The sequence below is a fragment of the Symphalangus syndactylus genome, chromosome 1, assembly GCF_028878055.3.
Source record: "Symphalangus syndactylus isolate Jambi chromosome 1, NHGRI_mSymSyn1-v2.1_pri, whole genome shotgun sequence".
Classification (NCBI taxonomy): Eukaryota; Metazoa; Chordata; class Mammalia; order Primates; family Hylobatidae; genus Symphalangus; species Symphalangus syndactylus.
The window spans coordinates 28,659,811-28,679,810 of record NC_072423.2 but is presented as its reverse complement, the minus strand read 5'-3'; the positions used below and the strand labels follow the sequence as shown (position 1 = coordinate 28,679,810).

Here is a 20,000-nt window from a genome sequence, read left to right as displayed (position 1 = left end):
ATGGAAATCACCTAGAAGATTTAAAAATATTGATGTCAAATCCCTGGGGAATCTGATGTAAATGGTCTGGGTGTGGCCTGGGCATCGGAGTTTTTAAAGCTCCTCAAGTGATTCAATGTGCAGTTGTGACATTCCCCTCTGCTGGACTCAGGCCCAGTCTCACCTACAGCTTCATTCCATATGTCTCATTTTATTTATTTATTTATTTTTATTTTTTGAGACAGGGTCTCACACTGTTGCCCAGGCTGGAGTGCAGTGGTACAATCATAGCTCACCACAACCTTGACTTCCAGGGCCCCCACCTCAGCCTCCCGAGTAGCTGAGACCACAGGTGTGCGCCACCATGCCTGGCTAATTTTTTTGAATTTTTGTAGAGGTGAGATCTAGCTATGTTGCCCAAGCTGATCTTGAACTCCTGGTCTTAAGCAACCCTCTTGCCTTGGTTTCCGAAAGTGCTGGGATTATAGGCATGAACCACCATGCATGAAATAAAGACAATCTGGTTCCTTTTCAAGGAAGAGGAGTCAGAATTGTTGGGGGGGAAGAAAAAACAGGAATTCATTTTTATAAGAGGAACAACTGCAGAAAGTACAAGTGTGAGGATGCTGGAGAGACAGTGGGATGTTTCTAGCTGGCATTCTGCATTTGAGGGCTGCCTCATAGAAGAGAGGCCTGACTGCTTTTGTATGACATGACCCAAGGATACAAGCTGGGAGCAGGGAGTAGAACTGCCCCGCTATTATTATGACTTTTCTTTGAAAACAGTATGATTCAAAGAGGGATACTGCCAGAGGGCCCACCCATCCCCCAGATCATCAACAGGGGTCCCATGGAGCAGGTCAGGGAGTGGAATGCCTGATAGTAATGGTCAAGATAGCGCAATCCCAATGGTACGTATCTATTGGTGCTTTCTCGTGCCAGGCACCATGTCCAGACACTGCGTTTTCTGACTTGTGAATTCACACCATTTCCATGGGGAGGGGGCTATGATTTTTCCAGGTCATATTTGAGGAAGCAGAGGTTCTGAAGCTTGTCCTGGTTCATGTGTGATGGCAGAGCTAGGACCCGTTTGCAAGAATTAAATCTGTCCACAGAGAATGCATATTGCCAACACTGAGAGATTTATGAAGAAGGAACTTTTGCTTCCAACTTGTTTGATGAATGGTTTTCCAGTCTGGGCTTCTCTGATTCTAGAAAATACAATGTGTAAATAACTGAAAATATGAGGCTGAGTTTTCGCAGAAATAAGGTTGTATTTAAACCAAATCCTCCAGCAGCGACCTATGCAGATGAAAGGTGGGATTCAAAGCAGTCTCCTTAGAAAACTTGATCCTTAGAATCTGGCATGTCAGGGCTCCAAGGAAGGCAAGGGATGATCTAGTCAGCACCCATCTCCCAATTTACAGATGAAGAAACAAGTCCAGAAAGGGTCTGGAGACTTGTTCTGGACTATGTATTTAATATTTAGAAAATGGTGTTCTTCCTTTTGCTGCCTTAATCAAACAGTCCTACCCTTAAACAGTGCTGGGGCTCGGCTCATCTCAGAGTCCATGCGGCAGGCACCGGAGAAAATCAATCCCTTCACTTAGTGATACATTTTGACTTTGATTCAAAACATTACTGAGCACTCTGCACTCTTTTTATATTCCAGACTTAACTCTGAATGACTTGTGACTATCTGCAACAATTAAATTGACCCAGAAAGAATGTAGATTGTCACCATTGAGGGACTGACAAAGAAAGAAATTTTGCTTCCAAATTGCTTGAAAAGTAATTTCCAAAGAAGAGTTGCCAGGAGCTGTTGTGCACATCAGTGTCACGGACAGAGCATTCCCGCCCACCTGCCCAGGGCAACTTCACTGGAGAGTCCAGCAGGCCCTGCTGGGTGCATTCTGGTATGCGTGCCACAAATCAGCCACTGAATAGCTTTCACAGAAGCTGCCCCCAAGAGAGAAGCTCCCTTCTGGGAAGAAGCTGCCGAGCTGGGGTGACATTTCTCAGCATCCCACCCCCATCTACCCACTCAGACCTTGCATCTAGGCCTCCAGCAGTGTAACCAATGAGTAGAAGGGCTGCATATGAGTAGAAGGGCTGCACCTTCTCTTCTCCTGCTCATTTCCCATCAAGGAGCTACATGCAAATACCTCCTATGCCCCAGGGAGTGAGTGCTACAAGAGGGAAAGAACCTGGGTCAGAACCAGTTTTATACTTTAGCTGAACAAGAAATAAACTTTTGTCTGTTAAACCTTTGAACTGTGGAGGTTTTACAGCAGATAGCATAGCCCTAATGTGGCCTCCCAAGTCAGATTTTACCAAAACCTAAACAGAGACACAGAGGCTAACATGGTGCCTGCTACACTAACAGCATTCAATAAATGTGTTGGTGAGTAAATAAATGAATCTAAAGGATGTGATTAATGGTTTATTTAGTCAAAAAGAAGTTAAAGAATGCTAATAAATGACTTTTAGGTTGCAGAGTGTATTTTGCTACATGCTGACCCCTGGTTTTCCCTGCTGCACTCAGGAATAAATGAGGGGAAATGAATTGTAATTTCTATGAAGAGACAGCCACACCCAGGAATGGATTTCTGAATCAAATGAGGTCATTTTAATGCATGGAGAGCTCAGAAAACAGAGTAAGGAGCTCCTCTATTAGGTGAATTCAGGGTTCTTGGGCTGGCTTGTGGGTGTGGACATAGAGCCATGTCCATATACTGTGTCATTGCCTTGAAATGCTGTCTCCTGAACATCAGAGCTGGAAGTGGTCACAGAGCACCTGGCCTGTTCTTCATGTCACAGATGAGGATGCCAAAGCCGGGGAAGTGGACAACTCGCCCAGGGTCCCTTGGTCATCAGCAGGCCCACACTCTAGGCAGGATGGTGTGGATTAAGGGTGGGGACAATGGAACCCAGTTGCTAAGCTGGATTTTTTTCTAGGTCACTTTGCAAGCCAGGGATTTTCAGCCAGTGACACACTACTCAGGCCTCACTCAACCACGCTACCTGCTACAGGAGATGGTCCACCCATTTGGCCCACCTGGGCTGAGTGTGGCTTGCACACTGATTCCCAAGTTCCTGTCCCATGCCCAAGAAGAATGAGGATGAACTGACAATTAAAGAGAGAGCAAAGTGGGGAGTTTTATTGAGTGATGAAACAGCTTTCAGTAGAAAGGGGATGTGGGAGTGGTCCCCCTACCCAAAGGCAGGAGTGTCCCCCCTAATATGACTAAGTCCAGGGCTTTTATGGGCTCAGAATAGGGGAAGGGCAGGCTGTAGGTAGTATTGAAAAAGGCAATATTTGATTGGTTAAAAGGCATCATTCAGAAAGAATAAATTGGGAAAGGGTGGGCAAACGGGAACAGAAGTTCTCACTCTGGGACGTGGGTTTCATCCAGGACCAGCAGTCCGGTCTTTCAGCCTTCAGGCTGTTTTTGGCTTGAAGGTGGGGTTTCACCGGGGACCCTCCCCTATCTGCCAAGGCATTTGGCTGCCTCCTGTCACTATCAGTTGCCTGGAATCAAATCCTGTCTCTGCTTCTTGCAAATTACTTAACTCCCCCATGCTTGTTTCCTTACCTTTAAAATGGGGATAATTGGAATAGCTCCTACTTCATGGCCATGTCATGAAGATTAAATGAGTTAATATATTTAAGGTGCTCAGGATGGGACCTGGTGTGTAATAAGTACCATGTAAGCGTTAGTGGTTGTGGTTACATTATAGTGATTATTATTAATGAACTCAAATTGCCCCTTTCCAGTGTCACTGTTCTTAAGCTTCAGAATAAAGACATTAAACACCATAGAATATGGAAAGCCACAGTGAATCAGAGGATGCCAGGAACTCTTATACCAAGTTCTCAGAACATACAGCCTAAGAAACCAAAATTTGTTATAAAATAAAGCGTGAATTGATATTTGGCACACATGGAGTTATTCAATAAGAGTAGAGAATTCAGGCCTTATTCCTGTCTCAGGAATGGGCTAAGAACAGTATAAGTGCACCATTGTTCTTAACTGTAGAAAGGAAAAGAAAATATGAGTGTAAAATTAATCCTGGACAAGAGAGAGAATGGAATATGAGAAGCAGCCCAGAAAACAAACATGGTCAGACATTGCTTTTCTCTGGTAAGATTCCAAAGACATTGATTGTTGTGGATTTAATATTGCAAAGATGTTTATCAGGTTTGGGGAATCCTAGAATGTCAGGCTTTTAGAGAACTGCCTAGAACTCAAGAGGGCTTCATTGAACCAAGCACATACATCCTCACAAGTTCTCCTGCCCCAACCTTCATTCGACGGCAGATCTCCTTAATATATCCACAGCAGATGGTTGGCCGACTTCTGCTTGGATGCTCTCCTGATGGGAGGCTCAGGGCACCACAGGCCACCCACTGGTTACCAGACAGCTCTAACTGTTAGAGAATTCTTTCCTAGACTGGGCCAGTAATCTGCTTTACTAAATATTACATTTATCTTTCAGTGTAAAAGAAAATAAATCTTGCTTTCTCCTTCTTGATGGTGGAGAGTGACATTAGAGCTTCTAGTAGAATGCTGGTCCTGACATTAACTTAGCTATGAGACCTCAAACAAGTTGCTTAAGCTCTCAGTGCCTTGCCTTGCTTTGCTTTACCTTATTTTCATAAGGGGCTTGTGAATATTCAGGTGAATAAGCATGATGTAGATAAAACACGGAGGAGAAAGCCTGTTACTATTTACCCAATAGATGATAGTTAAAATTATCATTATGTGAATTCAGCTCTTGGGACTCCCAAAGCCTTCTCTAAGCTAAATATCCCATTTCCTCTATGATATGGTTTGGCTGTGTCCCCACCCAAATCTCACTTTGAACTGTAGTTCCCACAATTCCTACATCTCATGGGAGGGACCCAGTGGGAGGTAATTGAATCACGGGGCAGGTCTTTCCCATGCTGTTCTCGTGATAGTGAATAAGTCTCACAAGATCTGATAGTTTTATAAAGAGGAATTCCCCTGCACATGGTCTCTTGCCTGCCACCATGTAAGACATGACCCTGCTCCTCATTCACCTTCCACCATGATTATGAGGACTCCCCAGCCACGTGGAACTGTGAGTCAATTAAACCTCTTTCCTTTATAAATTACCCAGTCTTGGGTATGTCTTTATTGTGAGAACAGACTAATACACTCCAGCTGTTCCTACCTGGCCTGGAGGCCAACCCCCACCCCATTCTGGTTGCTTTCTTGGATTGCTTAATTGAAGGTTTCACTTCTCCCTCCACTTGTCCCATCATCATCAGTCCTTGTCCAATAAAAAGAGACCCTCAATGAAGGGGGACTCAAGTCAGAATGGGTTCAGCTGGCTCCTGAAGAAGGAGTGAAAAGATTCTAACTTTAGGCGCTGAGACATTCTAGTGGGGAAGAGGCCTTTGGGATGCCCCAGGAGGAAGTCAGGTCAAGGCATGAACCCAGAGGTGGCTGCTCCAGGGTTGTGGTGTGTGGGCAGAGAGAAAGCTAAAGGGGACATTTCAGCTTTTCTCCCAGAATGTTCAAGCCATCTCCAAGGAGCAAGAAGCCAGTTAGGATTCAATGAAGATCTGTCCACAAATAAGAAATTATGACATTGGAAGGTACTTGCTTTATCTTGTGACCCTCAAGACCCTGAGCTCAGTTAAAGGGGGCAAGAGGTAGCCTCTTGCTAAATTAGGTTTATTTATCACCCTTGATCTGGGCACTACAATATCACAAAAACTGCCTAAATTCATGCCCCCTTTTTGCAGCCACACATGCTAATGATGTTACTCACCTACTGAGCTTGTGGTCACTAAAACCTTTAGATTTTTTTTTCATGAGAACCACCTGCAAAGTTTTTTCCATGCTGAATGTGTATAGCTGACTTTGGAAATCAAATAGGGAAATTTATAAGCTGCCAACACACTGTCTAGCTTGTTGTAAGCACTGAAAGAATGGTAGCTATTTTATTAGTAGCAGTAGTATTAATATTATCCTTGTTAGGTTTCATTTCCCTGGTTTCAGCAGCTTTGCTCATTGAGAGTATTTTGAGTACCAATTCTGTTTCTCTCTCTCTCCCCACCCCCCTCTCTCCTCCCAGCCTCAAGCTAGGCTCCAGTCTGACCACAGTGCTGAGTCTATCTTGGGGCTTAACTTAATGCTAGAATCTGATACAGCCTGAGACACAGAGCATGCACAATTAGAAGCAGTGCTACCACTTCACTCCTTCTTTTCATCCAGAAACAGATCCCTCATCAATGTCCAAAATTTTGCAATGAGAAAATTTATTCCCCGGCTTTAGCATTGTCCTTCTCTGTATTATTCAAATGTAAAATACAAATGTCTGTGGAGGAACTACTTATTAACCACCTAGGAACTTAGATGGAATTAGTTGATAAATATGAGGATCCTGGGTTATGGAGAGACGGTGGAAGTAGAAGGAGGTGTGACATCATAACAAAATTATATGTATATATATATTTTTTGGTCTCTCTCTCTGGTTCCTGGCATAGAGTTCCTAAAACCTGTAAATTCCTGAGCAGTAGGGGTGCTAGGTATATCTTTTGTTCTACTATTTTTTTTTTTTTTTTGAGACAGAGTTTCGCTTTGTTGCCCAAGCTGGATGGAGTGCAATGGCGTGATCTCAACTCACTGTAACCTCCACCTCACCAGTTCAAGCGATTCTCCTGCCTCAGCCTCCCGAGTAGCTGGGATTACAGGCACCTGCCATCATGCCCCGCTGCTTTTTGTATTTTTGTAGAGACGGGGTTTCACCATGTTGGCCAGGTTGGTCTTGAACTCATGACCTCAGATGATCCTCTAGCCTTGGCCTCCGAAAGTGCTGGAATTACAGGTGTGAGCCACCACGCCCGGCCTACTATTTGGTTTTTAACCCTGTCTCCTGACACAGAGCTTCTAGTGCTTGAGGTTTCCTGGGTGATGAGAGCATCTTTTGTTCTAATGAGGTGACTCCTGGTGGCTCCTGGATGGCATCTGGTCACCAGAAAGACAATACCATGATTAGAAGCATAGAACTTTCAGCCCCATGCCCCCATCCTCTGGGAAGGAGCGAGGGGCTGGAGATGGAGTTGAGTTCATAACTGGTTATGTCTTTGTGAGGAAGCCTCCCTAAAAATCCCTGAACAACACAGTTCAGAGAGCCCCCAGGTTGCTGACCAGGTGGAGGTGCTGGGAGATTGATGCACCCCAGGAGGCATGGAAGCTGCATGCCCCCTTCTCCTTGCTCTAGGTGTCTCTTCTATCTGGCTGTTGCCGAGTTGAGTTGTATACTTTTGTAATAAACTGGTAATCAAGTAACAAAGTGTTTCCCTGAAGTCTGTGAGACAATCTAGAAAATTATCAAACCCAAGGAGGTGGTTGGGTTCAGAAGCACAGGTGACAACTTAGACTTGCCATTGGCGTCTGAAGAGGGGTCTGTTTTGTGGGACTGAGCTCCTAACCTATGGGGTCTGCACTGATTTCAGGCAGATAGTGTCAGAATTGAATTGTAGGACACCCAGCTGGTGTCTGCAGAGAACTGGAAAACCGCCTGGTGTGGGGAAAAACCCATACACATCTGATGCCAAAAGAGATGTTATGAGTGAGTGTAGAAGGAAAAGCAGCGGCTGGGCGCATGGCTCACGCCTGTAATCCCAGCACCGTGGGAGGCTGAGGCGGGTGGATCACGAGGTCAGAAGTTCAAGACCAGCCTGGCCAAGATGGTGAAACTCTGTCTCTACTAAAAATACAAAAATTGGCCAGGCATGGTGATGGGCACCTGTAATCCCAGCTACTTGGGAGGCGGAGGCAGAGAATTGCTTGAACTCGGGAGGCAGAGGTTGCACTGAGCCGAGATCACGCCACTCCACTCCAGCCTGGCCAACAGAGCAAGACTCTGTCTCAAAAAAAAAAAAAAACAAAACAACAGAAGAAGGAAAAGCAGTGAGTTTTCCCATACAGAGTGTAAAAGGAGAAAAACCTGTGAAGAAAGGGATGAACAGGCCAAGCACAGACTTTATTTACATCCCACACTTGTCTTGAGAAGTTTTCATGAAGCTACACACCAAGAGAATGGTAGCTATTTTATTAGTGGTATTATTATCCTTGTTAGGTTTCATTTTCCTGGTTTCGCCAATTTAGTTTGTTGAGGTTATTTTGCCCTTGCAGAGAAGGGCAAAATTTTACACACAGAGATCGTAGTGAGTTGAATGGTGGCACCCACCCCAAAGCATATACCCACATCCTAATCCCTGGAAGCTGTGGGTGGGACCTTATTTGGAAAAAGGATCTTTGTAGATGTAAGTAAATTAAGGATCCTGAAATGAGACCATCCTGGATCATCCAAGTGTGCGTAAATCCAACAACAAGTGTCTTTGTTTTTTTTTTTTTTGAGACAGGGTCTTACCCTGTTGTCCAGGCTGAAGGGCAGTGGCATGATCACAGCTCACTCCAGCCTCGACCTCCTGGGCTCAGGTGATCCTCTACTTCAGCCTGCTGGGTAGCTGGGACTATAGGCCCACACCACCACACCATGGCTAATTTTTGTATTTTTAGTAGAGATGGGGTCTTGCCATGTTGCCCAGGCTGGTCTTGAACTCCTGGGCTCAAGGAATCCTCCCGCCTTGGTCTCCCAAAGTGCTGGGGTTGTAAGCATGATCTGCCCACCCGGCCTTAACAAGTGTCCTTTTAAGAGAAAAGCAGAGGGAGGTTTGAGATGGAGAGGAGAAGCCATGTGAAGATGGAGACGGAGTTTAGGGTGATGCAGGGAGGAAATCCAAGGACTGCCTGGAGCCGCCACCAGAAGCTGGGAGAGGCCAGGAAGGATTCTCCCCTCGCGCTCCCAGAGGATGCAGGGCCTTGCTGACACCTTGATGTGGAACTTCTGGCCTCCAGGGAGAATAAACTTCTTTTAAGTCACCAAATTGGTTTGTGATAATTTGTTACCACAGCCACAGAAACTAACACAGAGGGTATTTTCCTCCTCAGAGTCTGAAGGACCTGCCCAGGGGAAGAAGTAAACCACCTTTTACCTTTCTGACTGTCTCAGAACCACGAGGAAATAGGAAGTGAGGCCTGGTAGGCAGAGGGAAAACTCAAACAGGTGATTAAGGAATTAACCTGTCACTAGTTGGAGGATAATGCCTCAGTGAGCAAGAGGCATCCCAAGTTCATAGCAGACAAGGAGGCCTGACAGCTCTGGTGGTCCCTGACAAGTCTGACACTCACGGAGAAGCCTGAGGGGAGGAAGCTGGCCTGGGTGACAGGCGCCATGTTGGATCCCAGGGAGGCAGGAAGGCACCAGGCAACACCCCTGACTGGGAGTCATCCCAGGCCAGCATCTTCCTATTTGCTCAGGAAGAAACATTCATTTTCTCTGGCCTCAGCCTCCTAAACTGAAAAAAATAATGTTGTTCCACTCTAAGAATACTGCTGTGGGCTAATTTATTCATGGCTGTGACACACATAGCTTTCTTTCTTTCTTTATTTTATTTTTTTGAGATGGAGTCTTGCTCTGTCGCCCAGGCTGGAGTGCAATGGTGCGATCTCCGCTCACTGCAAACTCCGCCTCCTGGGTTCACGCTATTCTCCTGCCTCAGCCTCCCCAGTCGCTGGGACTACAGGAGCCTGCACCACGCCCAGCTAATTTTTTGTATTTTTAGTAGAGACGGGGTTTCACCATGTTAGCCAGGATGGTCTCGATCTCCTGACCTTGTGATCCGCCCACCTCAGCCTCCCAAAGTGCTGGGATTACAGGCGTGAGCCACCGTGCCTGGCCAGCTTTCTTTAAAATAAAGTCCCCGGTGCCATTTTTAATAGGGTCATAAATGCAACTCGAAGAAACTGTCTTTTTGCGTCTACCTGTGATTGTTTCTTTGTATCAGTCAGGGTAGTCTGGGTTATTCTGTGGTAACAGGCAGTGCCCAAATCTCAGTGGTTTAAAACAATGAAGGTTGTTGTAGGCTGAACTATGTCTTCAGATGTGGTCACATTCTGAGGTGCATATGGATTTTTGAGGGGACACAGTTTTTTAAGGGGACATTGGTCATTGAGGGAACACAGATGTTTAAGAGATAATTAAATTCAAATGAGGTCATTAGGGTGGGCTTTTATCCAATATGCCTGGTGTTCTTAGAGGAGAAAATGTGGACACAGACACAGAGGGAAGACGATATGAAGATGAAAGGAGACAATGCCCATCTATAAGTCAAGGAGAGAGGCCTGGAATGGATCCTTCCCTCATAGCCCTCAGAAGGAACTAATGCTATGGACACTTTGATCTTAGACTTCTAATTTCTACAACTGCGAGACAAGCAATTTGTTGCTTAAGCCACCCAATCTGTGGTACTTAGTTACAGAAGCCCTAGCAAACCAGTTGGTTTAGAATGGGTGTATTAATCCATTCTCACACTGCTCTAAAGAAATACCTGAGACTGGGTAATTAATAAGGAAAAGAGGTTTAATTGGCTCATGGTTCTGCAAGCTGTACAGGAAGCATAGCAGCTTCTGCTTCTGTAGAAGCCTCAGGAAGCTTCCAATCATGGCAGAAGGCAAAGGGGAAGCAGGCACTTCACATGGCTGGAGCAGAAAAAAGAGATAGAGAAGGGGGAGGTGATACACACTTTGAAACGACCAGATCTCATGAGAACTCACTATGGCAAGAACAGCACCAAGGGGGAATCTGCCCTCATGATCCAATCACCTCCCACCAGGCCCCACCTCCAACACTGGGGATAGCAATTTGACATGAAATTTGGGCAGCGACACAGATCAAGCCATATCTATGAGGAATAGAGATTTTTGCACTTTTCGGTCATTGCTTTCTCCCTGGTTCCCAGAACAGGATTATGTTCTAGACGCTTAAGAAATATTTGCTAAATTATGTTGAGTTAATCTTATAATAACATAATTAAGGTCAACATTGGCTATCTGTGTGATGTTAGTTTCTTCAAAATAATGTCTTCAAATAATTTCTCTGAAACAATAATTGCTGATGTGGGAGAAGCTCTACTTACTTGTGTCACTGAGTCCTCAGTGCAATTGCCTGGAGCTGAAAGTGGTCCTGGCCCTGGCCCTGTCGTGTAGCAGAAGATCTATGCTCTTGGAGATGCTGTGATATAAATCAACTCAAGCTAATTTAGAGAATGGAAGGATTTCTTTTTCCCCTAAGGAGTTAACAACAAAGTCATGGTAAGGGTAGGGGGTCCTTCTGGGCCACAGAAACAACTAGAAGCAGAGATTTTTATTTTATTTTATTTTATTTTGAGACAGAGTCTTGATCTGCCACCCAGGCTGGAGTGCATTGGCATGATCTCAGCTAACTGCAACCTCTGCCTCCTGGGCTCAAGTGATTCTCCTGCCTCAGCCCCCTGAGTAGCTGAGATTACAGGCATCTGCTATCATGCCCAGCTAATTTTTGTATCTTTAGTAGAAAAGGGGTTTCATTATGTTGGCCAGGCTGGTCTCAAACTCCTGACTTCAAGTGATCTGCCCGCCTCAGCCTCCCAAAGTGCTGGAATTACAGGCGTGAGCCACTGTGTCTGGCCTAGAATCAGGGATTAAAATAGCACCACAAATCTCTCTCTCTCTCTCTCTCTCTCTCTTTATCTATCATCTATCTATCTATCTATCATCTATCTATCTGTGTCTGAATTCTATATGTGCTTCTTTCTTCACAGCAACTTCTTTCTTTCCTACTATGTCGTGCTGCATAGTGGCATCCTCTATATGGCTGGGACCTGGCTATTGGGTGCTACCTGGAGAAACATTTTGATTGGTCTCCCTTGGGATGGGTGCTCTCTCTGGTCCCATCAGCTGTAGCCTGATGACCGTGTACTCTCGCCCAGTGTAGTCAGGTATTTACTCTGGCTCTATTAGCAGTGATCAAGGGGACAGTCTATAGCACAGACATGGCCACCAGGCACCATTGTTTTAATATGCATTGAAAGAAAAACTAGAAACCCATCCCTATTTATGCAGACCCTTCCTTTTTCTTGGGTTCCTGTTCCTGCTTAATAGTTGATTCCTTTGTCACTCATCACAGCCTGCACTCAGGAATTAACCATGTTGTACTTTATATTGATCCCTGTTAAGGAATCTCTCAAACTGTCAGAAATGCCCAATTCTGTGACAAAGCCAGACCACCCTCTACAGGTCGGGGCTTGTGCCCACCACAGGCTAAACAGTCTAGGTTTGGCCAAGAGCAGGGTTTGAAGAAAGAGGCGTATCACAGCTGGGCACTCAGTAGGTGTCAGTACATTGTGTTGAATGAAAGGTTCTGAGCCACAGCCCCGAAGCAGGCACCTGGGCAGCCACGATCACAGGGCTCTCATCTCTCCAGCTGGGACCTGGGCCTGAGCTCTGTCCCCATGATGGCCATTGGTGAACTTTCTCAACATATCCCTTTCTTCTCCTTTGGTGACTTCCCATGGCTGAATTCTACCTTTACTGCATATAGGGTTGCTGTCTATCTCAAGCCCCTCCCTGCCACCTATCATAAGTTCCGTAAGGACAGGCAGTCTTTTTCACACCACATGCCTGTCATCTAGCTCACTGCCTGGCATATAGTAGGTACTTGAATACATGAATATGGTAATGGGTGATCAGGGCCTGGAGGAAGACAGCAGGGGAATCTATACTAGACTCAGAGTCAGGAAAGGCATCCCCAAGAAATGGCATTAAAGCTAGGGCCTGATGCTAGGGTGAGAATAGTCTGGGAGGAGGATAGGCACAGAGCTCCAGGGACTCTCCTCTCTCCTTCTCTGCCCAGGGATCCGCTGCAAGCTGGTAGCAGAGACACGGCCACTGGGGAGCAGCTTGCAGCAGGTCCCTGGACAGGGAAGGAAATTAGTGGCAGAGCCAGGCCTAGACTTTGACTCTCCACACTTGCTGTCACAGCCAGGAGAGTCCCTGGTTTGGTTCCATTCCAGAAGAATTATAGTAGGTTGATGATTTCTTGAACTCCAATGTGGTTAAAATCATCACCAAACACTTGGACCCAATCAGAGGACTCCAACTGTTTGATATTCCATAGACTCTCAAGAGGAAACTGTAATTGCCTATTAGTCATTTTGCAGCTGGTACCAAATTATGAAGGACAGCTCACTCGTGTGTGTGTGTGTGTGTGTGTGTGTGAGAGAGAGAGAGAGAGAGAGTCAAAAAGTGGATACTAAGATAATGCAGAATGGCTTAGAATAGTTGAGAAAATAAACAAGTAAAAAGATTTGTAAATAAGCAAACCATTGAGTCATTTATTTGAATTATATAATTGATTCAGAATAGATTAAACACCACAAATGGATAGAGCTGATGCTCTTAAAACCCAAAAGAAAACACTTTATCCACAGTGTTGGTTCAGTGTTAATCCAAATACGATATGAAGCTACCCAAATTCGAATGAAAGGGTTCTTAGTACAGCAAATGCCAGGAGAGAATAAGGAGAATCCACCATCCACCCAAAGCTAAAAAAATGCTGTGCATGCATGGCTGAAACCCTTCTTTCCCAAGTGGAAACACCAACACATTAACAAATATTTAATGGGACTTACCATGTGCGAGGTACTCAGAGAAGCTTCCAAACTTAGCAACCCATTTTGTGGCTGTCCTGAGAGATCCTTTCACATTTACTAATTGCACCTCAGATCCATTTGTTGATGAAAAGCACCATGCAGATGGAGATCCTTTATCAAGATTTTACATCCCCTCCCTCTTGCTATTTGGCTTTCTTTTCCAACAGCATCCAAATATGGGGCATGAGCTCATGTTCCCCTCTGCTGCCCCTTGTTCCCTTCTTCCCTCTTTCCTGCCACCATTCAAGGGGCAGGTTTAGGTGATCTGGCTACAGATTGTTCAGCCCAGTTGGACCCCTTTAAGAGTTCTCCTCACCCTTTTACACTGTTGGTGGGAAAATAAATTAGTTCAACCATTGTGGAAGACAGTGTGGTGAGTCCTCAAAGACCTAGAACCAGAAATAATACAATTTTACCCGGCAATGCTGTTACCAGGTATATACCAAAAGAAATAGAAATATAAATCATTCTATTACAAAGATACATGCACACATATGTTCATTACAGCACTATTCACAATAGCAAAGACATGGAATCAACCCACATGCCCATCAATGATAGACTGGATAAAGAAAATGTGGTACATATACACCATGAAATACTATGTGGCCATAAAAATGAACAAGATCATGTCCTTTGCAGGGACATGGATGGAGCTGGAAGCCATTATCCTCAGCAAACTAATGCAGGAACAGAAAACCAAACACTGCATGTTGTCACTTATAAGTAGGAGCTGAACAGTGAGAACACATGGACACAGAGACGGGAACAATGCACACTGGGGCCTCTCACCGGGTGGGAGAACATTAGGAAAAATAGCTGATGCATGCTGGACTTAATACCTAGGTAATTGGTTGATAGGTGCATGGCACACATTTACCTATATAACAAGCCTGCACATGGACCCCAGAAATTAAAATAAAAATTAAAAATTAAAAAAAATGTTGTCCTCTGCCTGAGCAACATAGGAGACCCCATCTCTAAAACACATTTTAAAAATTAGCTGGGCATGGTGGCACGCGCCTGTAATCTCAGCGACTCAGGAATCTGAGGCAGGAGGATTGCTTAAGCCTTGGAGTTTGAAGTCACAGTGAGCTTTGATTGCACCACTGCATGCCATCCTGGGCAACAGAGTGAGACCCTGTCTCTAAAAAAAAAAAAAAAGTTGTCAAGCTGGGCATGGTGGCTCTCAGCTGTAATCCCAGCACTTTGGGAGGCCAAGGTGGGTGGATCACCTGAGGTCAGGAGTTTGAGACCAGCCTGGCCAACATGGTGAAACCGCATCTCTACTAAAAATACAAAAATTAGCCGGGTGTGGTGGCACGCGCCTGTAATCCCAGCTACTTGGGAGGCTGAGGCAGGAGAATCGCTGGAACCCGGGAAACAGAGGTTACAGTGAGCCAAGATCGTGCCATTGTACTCCAGCCTGGGTGACAGAGCAAGACTCTGTCTCAAAAAAAATAAGTTGTCTTGTGGCCTAGAAAGTTGTCCCTCCACTACACAGAGTCCCTGGAGGACACCTAGGACTCAAGGACTCCCTCACCATAAAATGACACGTCTACACAGAGCAGTAATTTGATGAATGAGTCTCTCTGATTCCCCTGTAGACTCATAGCATTGCTTCCCAGGCCAAGTTCTGGAACACATCATCCTGTTCCCCCATCCATACTGCCCTCTGACAACAAGTATCTGAAATATTTTGGCCTAGATTCCTATCTCAGGCAGACACCTAGAATTTTAGAAGCCATCAAGTTGAGTATTGTTGTTAGAGGTGGCACTAGACATTTAGGAACCCAGAAGCCAAACCCACAAGGGAAAGGTGTGACCAGGGACCACATAGTGGATAAGTTTCAGTGACCGATGGAAAGCTCGTTATAACCAAATGACATCTCTTCACCAGGTGTAGTAGACTGAATAATGGCTTTCAAAGATATCAGGTCCTAATCTCTGAAACCTGTAAATATTACATCATTTGGAAAAAATATCTTTGCAGATGAGATTACATTAATTATCCTGAGATGAGGGAGATTATCTGGATTAGCTGGGCCCTAAATGCAATCACATTTATCCCTAAAAGAGAAGACCAAGGTAGATTTTACACACACACACACACACACACACACACACACACACACAGCAGAGGGTGATATGAAGATGGAGGCAGAGATTAGAATGATGTGTCCACAAGTCAAGGAATGCTTGCAGCTCCTAGAAACCAAAGGAGGCAAGAACAGATTCTCTCTGGAACCTCCGGAGACAGTACGGCCCTGCCAACTCTTGATTATGCCCCGGTGATAATGATTTCAGACTGCTGCCTTCTGGAATCGTAAGGGAATAAATTTCTGTTGTTTTAACTCACCTGGTTTGTGGTGCTTTGTTAGGGCAGGCACAGGAAAGTAACACACCAGGTACAGAACATAAAGAGAGGCGTCATGTGTGAGAGACACACCTTTCTCATTTGGCCTTTCCCAGAATTAGGTGTGGCTGGTAAATCTCAGTGTTTGATGTCAGATATTGATTGCATAAGACACGCGAGAATGACGTGAGAGGCGTTGTAAATCCAATGAGTCAACCAGGGGCGGGCGGTTGGCCGTGGGGACGTCTAGGTAAGCTGCCCGTGACCGTGACCGGGTTAAGCTAACACTTCTGTGAGAACACGTGCTTCATACAAACAGTCCAGACAGACCTAGAAGAGACGATCTCCTAGGTCTACAAACTCCTACAAAGCAGGAGACCACTGAGATATTAGGTTGGTGCAAAAGTGATTACAGTTACTGCCATTTAAAAGTTACGGCAAAATCGCAATTACTTTTGCACCAATCTAATGTAATCACAGAGCTGGAACAGAGGTTAATGTTTACTTCCTTCTGCCCATCTGTGTGAACAAAGTCCCAGGGTTACATAGCCAGCCAGGAGGGAGCCTCCCCTGGCGCCCATAAGGCTTATGACTCCTAGTTCCCTGTTGGTTTTCTTTCTGGCTCTGCCTACCTGCTGTGGACCTGTCATTCATGCAAATTGGGTGCCTCTGTTTCTCGGGAGCCGTGTAGAGCCTAGACAAGTTCAAATCATCCCAAAGGACTTACAGTGGGTCGGAATCAACATAATCAATGCCCCTGACATGGCCCCTCCATATGCTCTACAGGAGTTGGGAGCACGCACTTCCACCCTGTATTGTTGTCTCCAAATTCTCTTCTCGCCTTCCCTGCCCTGAGGTCAGCCTCACATTGTGCACGTCTAGCGAAAGGGTGTCTCACCTCCATCATGAGAAAGAGGAGTCCCAGCTCCAGGAGAAGCAGGAGCAGCCCAGGAGGGGGCTTCTCAGACCCTGAGAACTGAGCCATGGAGTGGCCATGTGCAGTTTTAGAACACAGCTGGCAGGACACCTCAGCTCTTCTTCACCAGAGACTAAAATCAAGAGAAGCATCAGAAGTTTTGGAGTTCTCACTGTTCTTGCCCCAGGGCCACAGAGCTTCAGCTACCTGCTCCTTCCACAAGATCAGATAACCCTCAGCCACCCTGAAGGGGTCTTTATTCTTCTAGGCTCTCAGCCACCTTGAAGGAGTCCTTATTCTTCTAGGCCCTAAGGAGTTCTCAAGCCTAGACACATTAAAAATACCTGAGTATTTTTAAATAATCCCAATGCCTGAGTCCCTCTCCTAGAGACTCTGATTTATTTGGTCTGGAGTGGGGCCCAGGAATCTATATATTTTTGAAAAAATCACTCCAGGATATTCTTTTTTTTTTTTGTACTTTATTTATTTATTTATTTATTTAATTTATTTCCAGAGAGGGTCTCACTCTGTCACCCAGGCTGGAGTGCAGTGGCGTCGGTCTTGGCTCACTACAACCTCCACTTCCCAGGTTCAAGAGATTCTTCTGCCTCAGTCTCCCGAGTGGCTGGGATTACAGGTGCCTGCAACTATGGCCGGCTAATTTTTTTGTATTTTTGGTAGATACGGGGTTTTGCCATGTTGGCCAGGCTGGTCTCGAACTCCTGACCCCAAGTGATCTGTCCACCTCAGCCTCCCAAAGTGCTGGGATTACAGGCCACTCCAGGAGATTCTAATGTGCAACCAAGATTGAGAACTCTTGAGCTGCCTGGCCTTCAGACTTTTTATTTTGCATCCCCTCTCAGCAAATCATGAAAAGCCTTGTCCCCTGGCATCATAGCTTAAATAAGTTAAAGTAGTTGCATGGAATAGTATTTCTGACTGATTATACATAACTATGGACATTTTTAAACAAAGCCGTTTTAAATGTATTAATAAACATATCCAATGATATCTAAACATCATAGTGATTTGATATCTATTATCCATTTGAAAATACATAAACAAGCCAGGTGTGGTGGCTCACGCCTGTACTCCCAGCATTTTGGGAGGCCGAGACAAGCGGATTACTTGAGGTCAGGAGTTCGAGACCAGCCTGGCCAACATGGTGAAACCCCGTCTCTATTAAAAATACAAAAGTTAGCTGGGCTTGGTGGCGGACGCCTGTAATCCCAAATACTTGGGAGGCTGAGGCAGGAGAATCGTTTGAACCCAGGGGACGGAGGTTGGAGTGAGCTGAGATCAGGCCATTTTTACTCCAGCCTGGGTGACAGAGCGAAATTTCATCTCAAAAAAAAAAAAAAAAGAAAAAATACAAAAACAAGCTCCTTTATAGTAGTCTAAAATTTTGCACTACTTTTTTTGCTCCTTGAACTCATATTTTCATTGACTTTCCCTAATGTATTTTTCTAATGTAATACATTTTTATACTCCAATACCTGTTGATCATCCTGTTTTACCTCTCTGCCACAAAAATATCTACATAAATTGAAAATTTTATACATAAGACTTTTATTCTGCATCCTCAAGCCCTAAGTGTTAAAATATTTCTTCTTGGTTATCATGAATGTCACTAGTAGTACCCATTAATCAGCATAACATAAAAATATCACGACTTATTAAACATAAATATAATTTTTAAATAGGAAAAGTAAAATTGCATCTGAAATGAATTTCTCAGTGAGCTAAATGAAAGTATTTGTTCATGTTTTCCAATGAGCTCACATATATGGAAGTGAATGAGACAGAGTTAGCAACAATTTTATTTTTATCCTTAATTTTATAGATTCAGGTGCTGGTAAACATTGGCTTACATAAATAAGTAGGAGGAAAGAGAAAAATTTCTCTTACATTAGTAGCACTCAATTCTCTAAGCTCCTTCTAAGGTATCTGCCAAAAATCATATTTTCCATCTATTAGTTGACAGCTCAATTAAGTACTCCTTCAATTTTGCTCAAGGCAAGGAACTAGAAACCATTTGACTTGCAGAAGGATTTGTTACTCAGTCATTAGAACCACTTATTTCTCTTACTCTCTAGGAAGTACACCAAAAAGCTTTATCAAGATTTACCAAGTGATTCTTAATTATAACAGTTTCTTTGGAAGCATATTTTCATACCTGCTGTATTCAGAAGAGGTTGGATAGCCTGAAATATCATTAATTTCAATTCTTGTTTATAAACGTAATTTAAAAATCTGTAATTTTTTTTTTAAGTACAATTTCCATTTTATTTTTCTCCAGAGAATAGTCTGTCTTCAGTCTTTAAGAACTCAGCTCCTTGAATGGGCTTTGGTGGGGGATGTGGGGCAGCACCCGTAGGTCTAAATCGGGGTGGGGGTGTTCGGTCCTTGCGGGCTTCACAAGATCGATTCCTGACTACTTTGCTGTGAATTGCACAACTCACACAGTAATGTAGCTTCACATACAGCTTGGGAAGCACATAGGCATTGAAGACACTCACTTCAGAAATGTCCCTGACTGCTGCGGCCTCCACTATGTTTCGAATGATGAATTTCTTAATGGCCTTTTCCTTGGGCACGCATCAGGCACAGTTAGTGCAGTGAATAGGCTGCACGTGGCCGTGGCCCTTTTTGGCACGACTGTTGTTCCTTCTTTTCTTTGTCATCTTGGAGGCATGGACCAGAGAGCAAAAATCTATACTTTTTAAACTATGTGCTTGAACATGTGGGCTCTCCCCACCCTGCCCCCCAGTTTCAGTCATTCAACATACAGAAAATGTCTGCCGTGTAATCAAAATAGCAAGGCCAGGTCTCATTGTCAAAACAGACTTACTTTCTGTTAGAAAATGTCCAGCTTTGCCAGGCACAGTGGCTCATGTCTGTAGTCCCAGCACTTTGGGAGATTGAAGTGAGCAGATTGTTTGAGCCCAGGAGTTCGAGCCCAGCCTGGGCAACACAGTAAGACCCGATTTCTTTCTTTCTTTCTTTCTTTTTTTTTTTTGAGACGGAATCTTGCTCTGTCACTCAGGCTGGAGTGCAGTGGCACGATCTTGGCTCACTGCAAGCTCCACTTCCTGGGTTCAAGCAATTCTCCTGCCTCTGCCTCCAGGTAGCTAGGATGACAGGTACCTACCACCACACCCGGCTAATTTTTGTAT

The 20,000-nt window shown here is 44.7% G+C and overlaps 1 pseudogene; it reads right to left on the bottom strand.

The window, feature by feature from the left end:
* Nucleotides 1-19,107: 19,107 nt before the first annotated feature.
* On the bottom strand, nt 19,108-19,508 carry LOC129492728 (small ribosomal subunit protein eS26-like; annotated as a pseudogene).
* Nucleotides 19,509-20,000: the final 492 nt, after the last annotated feature.